The sequence below is a fragment of the Leptodactylus fuscus genome, chromosome 1, assembly GCF_031893055.1.
Source record: "Leptodactylus fuscus isolate aLepFus1 chromosome 1, aLepFus1.hap2, whole genome shotgun sequence".
Classification (NCBI taxonomy): domain Eukaryota; kingdom Metazoa; phylum Chordata; class Amphibia; order Anura; family Leptodactylidae; genus Leptodactylus; species Leptodactylus fuscus.
The window spans coordinates 242,082,592-242,094,596 of NC_134265.1; the positions used below are offsets into that span (position 1 = coordinate 242,082,592).

Below are 12,005 nucleotides of genomic sequence, written 5' to 3' on the forward strand. Positions count from 1 at the left end.
GGAACACAAGAGGTATTAAACAACATAAACTATTGTAAGAAAGTGACAGGAAAAGTCCTGGAAGGACGCTATATCTCCCCTAGAGTCCTCTCATATGTGTGGTGAGTGAGGGCTTCAATAGCTGTAGCAAGGCATCTGTCAGTATTAACCTCTTCTCATCCTACTGCAGGAAGGCGCTTGTGTGTACAGGTGGGAACAGTTAGGCCTAATCACAGGCCTATAAAGCCTCTCAAAACTTCTGTCCTGGGCAGTTCCTGGGGGAGAGTGGTGGAGTCAGGGCCTGTCCTTTCAAACTGAAATCTGGTGAGACCAGTGGGTGCTCCACAGCTTGTATTTTTGTTGCTTTGTTTTGTCCGTGTGGTTGAAGCAAGCCACACGTATAGACAGATTGCTTCTGTGTAGTTAGTCGCCTAGCCGGGCAGGTATTTGTGTTTCTGTTTTTGCCTGAAGTAAAGGCCTGTTTATTTTTGTTTGCCAACACCTTTGGTACTATTCCGTTATCGGGCCAGCAGCAGCGCATTTCAGCACCAGCTTTCGGGACAGCAGTTCAGTTCAGCAGCGGGAATTACAATGACATCCGAGGACTGCTGGCCCGATGCTTGTGCCCAGTAGCCAGTACATCAATGACCCCCCCTCCATCTCCTCCTCCTTCCAGTGCTGCCCCCCAGCTCTCCTTACATCTACCCCGTACCCTCTCCCCGCCACATGACTAAGCCGATGCTGGCCCGATGATAGAGGCCGTGCTTGTGTGTAGTAGGCAGTACATCGATCGATGCCCTCATCCTCCTCTTCCTTCCAGTGCTGCCCCCCAGCTCTTCTTACATCTGCCCCGTACCCTCTCCCTGTAATAGGCCTCACCGTAAATCTTGAGCAATGAATGCTACTAGATAGCCGCCGGACGCTGCAGAAAGTTTGTCCCTCCGGCTCGCTGTAGCTCACCGTTCCTATAGTCGGCGTGTTTCTTGTCAGGGCCTGGATTGAGCCCCGGTGTCTTTCCTTTCGGTCTCGGTACTAGCGCTGAGGTGAGGCCTAGTCGTGTGGCGGGGAGAGGGTACGGGGAAGATGTAAGGAGAGCTGGGGGGCAGCACTGGCAGGAGGAGAAGGATGGGGGAGGGGGGTCATCGATGTACTGGTTACTGGGCACAAGCATCGGGCCAGCAGTCCTCGGATGTCATTGTAATTCCCGCTGCTGAACTGCTGTCCCGAAAGCTGCTGCTGAACTGCGCTGCTGCTGGCCCGATAACGGAATAGTACCACACCTTTAAACCTTTTTGCAAAATAAACACACAGGGCTAAAACACTGTTCAAACTGATTTTGGTGTCTGTCTCTGACTGTCTGGGTCCGCTGCTGCTACCGCTGAGCCTACCTCCCCCACACTATATACATACAGGAGCATCTTCCAAAACATTATAGGCCAAATACACTCCAAAATGTAGGATCATCAGATTACTCAGGCCATTCATGAGCTATACTCAGATAATTTATTCTAGCAATATTATATGTCACAATTTGCTCACATGGGAAACCATTTTAAGGCTGAGGCCCAATGTTGTGCAAACGCAACTTTTTTTTATTGCAGATTTTATTCGTTTTTTTGAGCCAAAGCCAAGAATAGCTACAAAAAGAATGGGAAATACATAGGAAGTTCTTATACTTCTACCTTTTGCTCATTCCGCTCCTGGCATTGGCTCAAAAAACTGCAGCAAAATCGGCAACCAAAAAAGCTTCTGCAAAAGTTTCCGCAAAATGGGGCCTTAGCCTAAAAGATTGTTTGTGCAAAGATTTTCTTTTAAATAGGCCAGGGGAGGTGAGAAAAATTTGGAAAAACACAACCTCCTTTCCCTGTTGCTCCAGTGCCCCTCAGAGCAGTCTGATACTGCCGCTCTATTATCTCCTGGCAGAAGTCCCGACCGCACATAACTGCAGAAGCTACCTGTGATGTCCCGGGTCCCTTCCTGAGGCCGGTGATTGTGACTGCTGAAGCTAATCAGTGGCTTTAGCAGAAGGGATCCAAGACGTCACAGACAGCAATGAGTTTTATTTCAAGAAGACACTGGAGCAGCAGGACCACACTGGGAGGACACCGAAGCACTGAGGACAGGTGAGTATGACTTATTTTTATTTTTTTTCACCTTCATCGGTCTATTTATTTATTTCTTTTTTTGCCCTGACAAACTCTACTTGTTTTTATTGTACAAAAGTAATACAACATAAAACATCTACCGGTATATATATTTTGTATTCATACTGACCCGCAGGACTTCATTAATATGTTATGTATTCTGCAAAGTATACATTGATATAGGTTTAACTGTACCATTCAAACGCACACCCTCAAAGGTTCACCATCTTATGCAATCCAACTCATATATCAAAATTCATCTATTACCATCATTGTATACAACGTTCTAACATCCCCTCCACAGCACACCATACCTCTGAATCAGAGCAAGTGTCATATTTTAGTACAAGTAACATTTCCTTACCATCCGACAGTCAGTAAAGTAGCAGATTCCTCCCCTTGAGGTGAGCATAATATAGTGCCAGGACAGTCACATTATAATTAGAGATGTCATTGCAAAGGCATAGTAATGTGCTGACTGCAGAGGAAGGAATCACTTAGGCCTGAACTCCCCAAACAGAATACCTAACGCAAATGTGAACCAGGCCTAAACCAGTACTAAAGCGCTGCGGGAAAAAACACGGCGGGAACGCATCGCGGTTCTTCCCGCAGCGCTTTGAACAGAAAGTTCATGGAGTTTTCCTCTGTTGACTTTCTGTTACCATTATATCTACGGGAAAGCCGCTGGCGTTTCTGTAGATATAATTGACATGCTGCGATTTCCAGCGTGTCCGTACTGCGGTTTGAAATGCAAAGTGGGCATGGGATTCGCATGAATCCCATCCACTTTGCAGATACTGCATTTCTGCCGTGGGCAAATCGCGGCATTTCCAGCCCGTGGGGCCCTGGCCTAAATGATATCCCCAACTTCACTCTGGCTGGATATAATGGGGCAGTACAGGTACAGGAGGTGGGGAGGTGGACACAAAGTACCATTCGTCGCGTCATATCTGCTCCAAGCAGTAGTAAACCCAGGGATTTTTTTTATTTTAATGTCTGTGGGGCAGTATCAGGGCACCCCAGTAGGAAGTGGTTGGTCTAATTATTAGTACATATGGACCACTGTATCCTAAACCGAAACCTAGCCAGTATGTGAAACCTAAGTCACTATAGCTGTTTTATATGTGTCTATGATGAAAAAGTATCCCTGGGTGTAATATCAAAATAAAAAACTGAGAAGCAGTAAGAGAATGTAACATGAAGTATTGCAAACAAAACAATGTCCCTTTGCATCCTTGCTGTGTGACCTCACACCAGGTGACTCTGATATATTACTAATAGGTAGCAGAGAAACTTCCTGGCTCTCACCACCACCTCCTCCTCCTCCATCCCTCCCGGCGCCCACACTAAATAATTCATGGTTAATAAATACTAGATTGCCAGGGGGAGGAGAATAGGGAAGAATAAACACTTGGAGCAATGTATCAGCTCGCTGCAGCCAGCTCTCAGACAACTTCTTACTATGACAGGAGGGCTGTCCCAGGAGGCCTGAGGAGGTATTAGGAGGCCTGGGACCCCACCACTTGCTACACAGGCGTTACCACTAAATGTCTCTATAGATTGGAGAGCTAGAGAAAGGCTAGTGCAGGATAGGAGCTGTGCCCATAATACTACCTCCTGCCCTGCCCAAGCCACTCCTTCCCTGCAATGTAACTCAAGGAGGGAGGGAATAGTGAGGGGGGAGGCAGACTCATGTCACTATTAAATGTGAAAGCACAGGAGTCTCAATAGCAAAGCTGGAGTGTGCAGCTTTCCCAGGGTTGTGCTTTATTCCCTATACACCCTAATGCTTCGCCCCCTCTCCACCCTCACCCTCCTCTCCTCAGATCTGCTATATAATTCCTTCATATAGTATTCCAAGTCACTGACAGCAACAGACAGGACAGTAGTATAAGGATATAGCCTGGAGGAGGGGGCTTCCCTAACCAACTCAGTAGCAGCTGGTCCTGCTTGCTCTTCTATTGGAGCTACTTCCATGAACAACAGATCCAAACCTGTTTAAAGTGCTTGATCACTATCACCATATTACTTTTATCTCTCGACTTGGAGCGACAAGTGAATGTGAAGAGATCAGTAGCTTGTAGGATTGTGGTGACATCATACCAACTTCAAGGTAAGAACAATCCTCCTTACTACACCTGTAGAAAATTGGTCTTCTGTAATGCTCTGTCTCCATCCTGCAGCTCTCTGAATGGGGCATGACTACAACTCCCAGCATGACCTGAAAGCTACAGGCTGTTGGAGCATGCTGGATGTAGTAGTTTCTTGACATCTGGAGAACTGAAGGTTGGATATAACTGCTAAAGCGTGGAGCAGGTTCCTACGTCTCAAACAGCAGTGACAACTTCTTAAGAGAGTGAAAGCAGGATGTAAGAAAGTTTGTAACAAGTGAATGCCATAGCTATTATAGTAAATATTTGATATTATAGCAATACTTCTATTAAGAGATTTCACATACCTGTCCGCTTCTCCATCAAATCTCTATTTCTGCACAAATTGAATATTTTTTCTGTGATTTACATCTCATTTACATAGACTGATTAATATGATGAGCAACATTTTGCCGTGAATATTACTAATGTAATATAATGAAAATAGATGGACTGACAGCTCTCAGCAGGCACCAAGCTGCCAGGCTGTCACTACAAAGCACCAGCCACGCACCCTCCTCCTGGCACAGCAAGTGCAACCAGAGACCATGTGCGGTCTGCTTCTAAATGACATGCAAAGCATGAACGCTTAAAGATCATGTGCAGTGTAATACAGCTTTAGGGATCATGTGCAATACACTGCTACCTAGCTCTAATGCCCTGTAAGGCTTTTTAATATCGAAATAATACAAGATCAACTTAGCTCCGTCAGCAAAGACAGCAAAACATCACCTATTGGCTTTCCCTCATCACTGATGGAGGAAAGGGTTAAAGATGATTTACAGAGATTGGGCACGTTTAGACTACATTAGAAATGCATAGAGGAGTTATAAACGGATACTATAGGTTAGCACAAGACTATGTAGCATGTAAGAGGCATACATAGGTCATGTGCAAGTTACCATAAGACTGGTGACCTCTTGTCGTAATAAAAGGCTTCATTATATGTGCACAGAGACTATCTAAAAGCAGAGAACAACTTCTCAGAGATCACATGTAGCACAAGTCCTGAGCTCAGAGTTCAGCTATTACAACATTTCTCCACGGTCAATGCTGATCCCTAAACTATAAAAAGTTTCAATATGTTGCACATTTTCTGGGAATCTACCGACAGTTCTAACTTTTTTTGTAATTGTAAGTCTCATGAAAAACTTAAAGGGATTTTCCAGCTAGAAAAACTCGTCTATCTACTGGATGAGTGATAAATGTGACATTAGTTACGGTCCAAGCACTAGAACCATCATATACATCTATATAGCTAGACAACCACTTCAAAGAAACTTGTCAGCGTGAGAAAATAAGGGGGTCTGAGGTCCCCTATTCTATCATTTAATGGGGGACTTAGCTGTCAGACCTCTACATAACTATATGTCACCTATCAAGGGGATAGGTTGTAAATATTCTTGTATTACACTTTACTATGTAATCTGGAGATTCATTTACAACAGGTATACTGGACCTGTCTAGTTAAGTCAATCCCCTATACTACCGTATATTATATTGTGTCCTGTATTGCAAAGGTGTCATTGAAGCAAACAAAACTTGTAGTCCTCCAGAATCCAGTCGTAAAAACAGACAATTTTTATTTCTACAGTAAAAGTATTGTGTGAACATGTGCTTATATGTTTCAAGCAGGTGCCGATTCTTAGTAACCAGCGTCATAAGGCAAGTTCTAAAAATCAGGGCATACAATGATAGTGACAGCGTTCAAGTCTTTTCAATATGCATAAGTGACAACACTGAGAAATGTAACATGCTATCTTTTAGGATGGCACAAAACAGTGATGTCCAAAAAAATCTTTTCAAATACCAATACCTAAGATTTATTGTATTCCACTTTATTTCAATCCCTAGAGATTTAATACAATTCTCTCCATGGTGTATGTCTTGTATGTATACATAAAGTAGATTTCAACAACTGATGCCCTCCCCTTATTCATCCCAAACTGTCTTAACCTTATGGGAATAAGCTATATTTCTAACTCCCGTATGTGACAGACATAAAGATTTGACCAGTGTCAGACTGAAGTTTCTTTGGCCCACCAGAAAAAATGATTTTGAGGCCCAACCTTCTAACAACCTCTAGGAAATAATCTAATATACAGTATATAAAACTCTTCATATATGTGTGTCTTCTGCAGGACCATTATTGGGTTACATCCTGGACCCATAAGAGGATCCTCTGGTATTCTGATGGGCCAGCCCTACACTGGTTTTGACGTATATCCTTCCCTTACTGGAAAATTACTATTTGTTTGGAAATATTGTGTAATCCGGTGCCGTAAATACCTTGTATATTGGTGGCTATAGTTCTGTCCTGATAACTACTACAATAAAAATCTGACTACTGCAGTCACCTACAGTACATACACCTTAACGCCATTGAACTTCAAAGGCCAATGAGAACTAAATTGAAATGTATCATTAAAAGTATCAAACATCTATATCAGTAGTCTCTATTTCAATGAACACATACTGAGAGTTGTAATCCAAGACAGCCACAGGCTGGAGACAATTTTCCTTATAATTTAGTATCACATCTTTATTTTCAATACATAAAGTAGTCAAAAAGTTAGTGTCAGGTTCTCATCGTTCTACTTACCAAGAATCTTCTTCAATACAGTTTCACAACCTTCAATGTGTAGTTTATTATCAGGTTGGTAGCTAGTACATTAGTCGCTCTTGCTGGATACAAGTTCCTTGCGTTGTATATTGTATCAATTTGCTGCATATGTATGAACAGGCATTATTCCAAGTAAGGACAGACCTAAAAGCCAAGAGCCTTCATGTGAAATATCACTTAGATGGACTTTATAAAGTCTGTTGTGTGTCACGTTAATGAATCTAGGCTAATATCATTAGCAGAAGCTCCATAATGTCTTTCTAATAGAGTAAATATGGCGGTAATGCAGTTGTATGGTTTTAACCCTTCTGCGCTAGACTTGTACTGAAGACCCATTAGGTGACCTAAACAAAGAGTGAAACAGTGTCGGAATCCAGCAAGTCAAGAGGGGATCCAGAAAAATTTGTCTAAAACTTAGCTTTTATTCTTCCTTAAAAAAGGAATAGTTGTATAACAACATGAATCCATGTATTAGCTTACGCATTTCAGAACCCTAGGTTCTTTACTCATAGCTATTCCGACATTGTTTGACTGTTTGTGGACATTTTCTAAGGCCGAAGGGAAGGAAAACCGTGCATGGAGGAGGTATCTTATGCTGATATCAAGGTGGGTGTGAGTTGAGCTGTATTCACACACATATTTTCAGTTGACCTAAAACTAAGAGAAAGATTTATTATGCGGGGCCAAATTTATCAAATGTTGCATGTCTAACACTTCTGTCTTGAAATGTTGCTCCTCTTTATGTGCCACTCCACCACTGGAGTGAGATTGCAACAATTTTGGTGACTTTTTAAAAAGTTGCATTTGATAAATTTGGCATACATCAGCTCACCAGGCCAGCCACCAATTTTCCCATGCACTTTTCTCAAGTGGAGTGGCCTAAAAATCTAAAAGTTGCAATATTTTTGTGGAAATGAGCATTATGACCATAATGTCCTTAGATCATATTTTACGACTTTTGATGCCAGAATTCTGGAGTGCTTCTGGATATTTTGTGTCCAAAATATCTAAGCTTGACATTTAATATATATTAATGGCAGACTTGTTAAAAAAAATTTATATTTCTTTTTTGAGAAATTTAGAGAAAGATACATGGAACTTTAGAAAACAGTCATTCTGTATACTTCACATGAAAAGAACTTGTACAGCACCCAGAAATCTTTATAGACACAGTATTACTATAACACATGTATCTGCAGAGGAGTTGCCTCATTTGTATCTGTGACTCAGGATTCCATAATCTGGTTGGCTGGGGATGCCTATGAATGTAATGTGAGGGAGAAGAGCTGAGGAGTCCCTATCAGTTACACCACTGAAACCCATATGGTACTGTGTGTGTCCTTGTCTCCAAGGAATACATGTGCTGCAAGCCTGTCCATGTGTGAATGACTTACCAGTTCTGCTTTATTTAGTGCCTTCCTCACTATGACTGAAAGTGAAGAGGCTTTTTCTGGATAGATTTCAACCATGCAACACACTGGTGTGTATAGGGTTCTTAGAAAGTTCAACCTAATCTATTAATAGCCTAAGTATTTATTGAATTACTATAGTGTGTGTTTAAACAAATGGCCGACGCAGCGAAATATACTCCATATCATGTGTGATAAAGAACTTCAAGGCCCTCTGTAGATCTGTAACCTAGAAATGTTGAAATACTGGTGCACACACTGAAAGGGACTACATGTCTTCACTACTACTGTATACAAGAGTTGTGTCCTTGTCTACTTTTCCGCAAGGCCTGAGGTATTGCAAGATGAAAGGCAGGAGATGACCAGCTTTAAAGAAAACTTATGAGTTAGTCTGTTGGGCATTTAGGGTAATGCAGTGAGTCATCTTGTGCTATTCAATTTGGAATATCTAAGGTCAAGAGTAAAGGCAAGGAACGGAGCATCTTGTATGTCTTATAACAAATAAATTCATAGGCTACACATGCTGCATGGAAAATATAAACTGACTACAGAAAACAGCCCTTCTTCTACACGTCCTTGAAGTGACATTCTGTAATTGCAAGTGGTGCATGCTCAGAGAGGATAAGCAATGCGTGTGGTACTCGGTATTAGTTTATAGTGGTGTATGAGAGGTAAATTAGTATACATTGTAAGTAACAACTATGGATTCTTTCAAGAAAAAACTCTCCGAGCCCCTTCCACCATCTGCTACCACTCCTGTCCCTGCCACCATCTTTCTTTCCCTGGCAACTGCAGACACTTACAAATACATGTCAGCACTTGACAACTGAGGGTTTCCACTAGACTTAGGCTTTTCAGCACACCCACTCACCACCCAAGTATGTCTGATGCTGGAAGTGACCATAAAGGAGGACTCCACTTTCACACTCACTTTTCACACTAGGCTGCAAAGGAGTAAAGTGAGCTCAACAACTAGCCATCACTAGCCATCTCTTACAGTAGATGAGACACTGTTACACTCAGGCCTCTTACACCTACATCCTATAGCACACACTGCCAAACAAATAGGTAACAAGCCTAAGTGGAATTTTAGCTCGCTTTGGAATTGTGGGGACGTTGAGATCCAAGAAAAATCTTATTAAATTTTATGATTTAATATACAACAATAGCACAGTGCTTAATGGAAAAAGATGTAACAAAAATACATAAATACAAGCAAACAATATACAAAGTAAATTGGGCATGAGGCACCCACAGTTTCCCACAGTTTTCCCCAGGTCACAAAGGGGGCCCTATACATCAGGGTTTTGAAGGATCCCTAACCCAGGCCCCTTTCATGGCCTCCCATCTGTGACTGGGGCTGGCTAATTACATGTGCAAAATCCATGTAGATATGACATATTTAGATCAGTTCAGATATACCAAATATGAAGGTCATACATTTTTCTGCATATACATAATTTGGATTGCTTATTAACATTGAAGGTCCAAATTCTTGACAGAACTGACTGGCTGGGGTTCTTTAATCCTATTTCTGCTTACAGGTGGTTAGTAAACATTATGACCTATATGCATTTGATATTATAAAAAGCCACCTGGCTTCTTTGCATGGGCTAGTAAATTAGGCTGTTTTTATACTTCCATTGTTAAAAGGGTTGTCCAGGAATTATGGATCTCTGCCAGAAGGTTAGGGAAGGTGAAACATAAAAAACTCATGCTCACCTGTCCTCACTACTCTTGTATTCCCCGCCGCTGTCCAGTCCAGTGGCACCTGGACTGGACAGCGGATAACCAAGCAACAGGAACAGATGACTGTTTTTTTTAAAAAAAATGTTTCACCTTCCCTGGCTCCTGACAGAGATCTGTAATTCCTGAACAATCCCTTTAATGTCCATTGCTGTCATCTTTCATAGGATGACAGCAACAGACATTAACTGTAGCAGAGGGAGCCCCATCTGTGTTAGTTCTCATTGTCTCTACTGTCCTCCATCATATATTTTTACTTTTGTGACCTGTGAGCTGGAAGAGAACATCCAACATTATATAATGGTAGCGTGAACCTATCCTTACTTTGTCTACAATTGCTTCAAGGCCCAGGATTTAATTCACTATCTGAATACTGGGATGTGGATTGGAATTAGAATTACCATGCACAAAGGGAGCACTGAATTCAGCCAGACTTACTAAGACATTGAACCAAACCCCTATAGATGACAGTATAAATTTACACATTTCTTCATGAGAAATATTACTTTCAATCCTACTGTTAAAATCAGTGGTTATTGTACATACTGGGCCAGCTCCAGCTTCATCTTGAAAGTAAAAAGCTTATCTTGTATTTTATGCAGCTTTATGAAGTGGAAATTTATTGCTGGATAAATGTTTGAAGTTGGCTTGGTTGCATAATATCCTGAATCCTAAGACGTATGTGAAGTAGTGACCTGAGTAGAAGTGTCAGATTGGATTGTGTTATTGTATCTAGAGGAGCTCAGTATCCCATGAGAACATTTACTTTCTGTGAGGTCTCGGGTAGTTCTGGGGATAAGTCAGATTAGTTTTTGATCATTAAAAACTCTTTGTGACTTAAAGATGTGCTATCTGCGGATCACACGTGACAATTAATGGATAGCAAATTCGCGCTCCTTTACAAATGTAGATTTTGTGTCTAGGTCTTGAATAGGAATCCTTATACCATATTTATCTATCTATCTCTGTCTATTCACATATCTTTCTATTAATCTTTCTGTCTAAATTGTTATCTATCTATTACTTATGCCTATGTATTTATCTTTCTATCTCAGAGTAATACATAGAATATCATCTCTCTCTTTCATATGTCTATCTATCTATCTATCTATCTATCTATCTATCTCTGTCTTCTGTTTACCAATGTAGATAAACGTTAACATGATTTTTAACCCTTAACACTTAGTTCACACATTAGCGGAATAGCATATTTGGGTCCTGACTATGACGTGGGAAGCCGCGTCAAAATCGGGACCAAAATACGCTTGCCGTGACTGTCGTTCACGGCTTCCCACTCCGAAGTAGGCCCAAAATAAATGGGCCTAGACGAGAGGGTGCTGCCGCGAGGCGGACGCCGTGGCTCAATGAGCCGCGGAATCCACCTGAGGAAAGGGCAGCTCGCTTCTTTTTTCTGTGAGTAGCATGTTGCCGCTCACGGAAAAAAAAACGCAAGCGGTCTCCATAGACCACCATTGTGAGGGGGCGGATTATGACATGGATTCCGCGCCATAATCCGCCCCCTCTGTGCCCGTGTGAACGGGTCCTTAAGTAAACCATTGCTAATACATTTAGCTGGGCTTTTTTTTATGTCATCACAGTGCAACAAGTTATCAGACAAGTTGTAGATGGCTACATCTGATTGTATTACAATATCTCTTTATACCTTTCTCAAAGTGTCATCTCTCTATATTATTTGTATCTGTATTACTGCATCGCTCTACATCCATATCTTTATCCATAGTAAATAATGTTCATATTCTTAACCTGTATCTATCAGGATTAGTTGTTTTGAGCCATTTATAATTGACTGCTCAGGGCCATGTTTACCAACCCTTCCCAAAAAATGACAAAAAATACATAAAAAAAACTATAAAGTGTAAATATCCATAGTTATGCTTTCAAACTAATGTATGTTATACATCTTCTATTTTTATTGCGTTCAATACCTTTAGTA

General features: G+C 41.5%; 1 protein-coding gene across 1 annotated transcript in view; it reads left to right on the plus strand.

Moving 5' to 3' along the window:
• The first annotated feature begins 3,840 nt into the window (after positions 1 to 3,840).
• Positions 3,841 to 12,005, plus strand: part of SLC4A4 (solute carrier family 4 member 4) — a 187,549-nt gene continuing 179,384 nt past the window's right edge. The window contains exon 1 of the mRNA XM_075284971.1: positions 3,841 to 4,236. The gene's annotated coding sequence lies outside the window, so the exon portion shown is untranslated. The remainder of the gene's footprint in view (positions 4,237 to 12,005) is intronic.